Source organism: Apteryx rowi, unplaced genomic scaffold, assembly GCF_003343035.1.
Source record: "Apteryx rowi isolate R43461 unplaced genomic scaffold, aptRow1 scaffold_1094, whole genome shotgun sequence".
Lineage (NCBI taxonomy): Eukaryota > Metazoa > Chordata > Aves > Apterygiformes > Apterygidae > Apteryx > Apteryx rowi.
Genome location: NW_020447302.1, coordinates 46,990 through 48,952, shown reverse-complemented (window position 1 = coordinate 48,952; position 1,963 = coordinate 46,990).

Genomic DNA, 1,963 nt, shown 5'->3' with positions numbered 1-1,963 from the left:
CGAGACGGTGGCTCCGGCCTCTCTCCCTCCGGCGGCTCAGGGGAGGAGGAGGAGGAGGAGGAGGAAGGAGGAGGGACCGGGAGTCGCTGGATCCGCTTTCTCCTGCTCCAGCTGCTGCGCGGAGGAGGCGGGGGAGGACGCTAAGCCGCGGCTGGCTCCGGTTCAGCACCTGGGCAGGGAACAGCGACACCGAGGCCGGCTGGGGCGGGGGGCCTTCGGGGGCGAGCCCTCCTCTTCCTCCTCTTCCTCCCCGGGGCTGGGCACAACTCCCCCGCGCCGCACCGAGAGCCCCTTTCCCGGTTCTCCGGAGAGAGCGAGGCCGGTCCCCGCTCCGCCCACTGCCCCGGCAACACCGTCCTCACCCACGTGTTGCGCCGGGCCCCCTCTCTCCCGGTAGCCGCCCGGTGGCACGGGGCCGCCCCCGAGACGGGAGGGGCGCGGTCGGCTCCTGGCCGCCCACGCCGCGGGCGGCTGCCCCGGCACGGCGGTGCGGGCGGCGCGGCGCCCCGGCCCCGCTCGCCTCCGCCGCGGCCTCGCTGCTGAAGCGACGGCGGCGCGGAGGGAGGGCCGCCAACCGCCTGCACTTCTGGACCTGCTGCTGCAGTGCAAAAACGCATCCGCCTGGGAGGGTTAAATCAGCGCAGGGCTCCGAAAAAAATGGGCCTCCAGCCAGGTCTGGTGCCTTTGCTGCTGCCGTCTCCGTGTTGCTGCAGTACGTCTGATGACCTTCTTGGAGATCTGCCCCTCTGCTCCCTCGGAGATTCATGCCTGCTGCAGCACCGTCCTCCTGCCCAGCCCCTGTGGCCCCCCTCGCCACACTTCCACCTTCCTCCCCGACAGCTCCTCTCTCATCCTTGCTGCAGCAGCCATGCTCCGACAGCAGTTTGACTGGGTAAATTCTGCAAGTCACACCCATGAGTTATGAGTATTTAAGGTGGGCTTCAGTTTCTCATCCAGTGCAACAGACAGGCTCAAGATGATCAAAGGCAGTTGGAGAGAAGATGGAGCAGTGCAGTATTATCTGTTTTCCAGTTACTGCTTCTTCCTGCTCTACCCTCATAGTGGACAAACAGCAAAAAACAGGGTTATGAAACTGAACAACTGAACAAACTCAGCAGTGGCCGGGGGGGGGAAGGGGGGCGGGCTGTACACCGAGGCTGCTTTAAGTTTTACCATGATGCTACAAATCCTGACAATAAACTTAAACATTCATTCATACAGCATCTGAATCACCAACCTGACATGTTTAATGAGACAAATCAAAGGACATGGTCCTCCAGGGGTGCAACTATGTTGTACCTATTACCCAGTGCAGAAATTGATTCTCCATTAGGATTTTTATTTTCCTGTTGTTCTGTCCTTGCACGCCCCATCAAGTCTTTTGGAATGGCTGGTGAATCCTTTCTGGATTGGGCTGGTCTGTCAAGGGGGCTGGGGACCCCAATGTTCAGCTAAAGTGTCTCTCATTGTCCTTAGTGGGGCTGGACACCCACCACCATGTGGGGGTGACTTCTGAGAGCACTGCCTGAGGCTATAAACCCCAAAGGCTTTTATTATAACGTACCTGGTGCACAAACCCCAAGGAAAATTGCCCCGATTGCCTGGCTCAACACTGCTAAGAATGACTACCAGTCTGTCAGCTTTTATCAATGGCTACTATTATCAGAACAACATTAAAAGCAGGATTACTCTATTTATTTTTTGGCTGATGAGCTGATTTACTTCTCAGACCATTTTTGGCAGCCCAAGTAATTGCCCTTATATTTATTCACATGTGTCCAGTATCCAAGGGTCTGCAAATATTGCTGTGGAACCATCCAACCCTGCTTATATTTTTAAGTAGGACAAATGTATGCCTCTGAGAGCAAGAAGGGCAGAAGGGCAGATAGAGCTGCCAAGTGCCTAGCACATCTGGAAATCTGCCTGTTTCATCCAGTTGCCTAAATGGGAGCCAAACACTTAA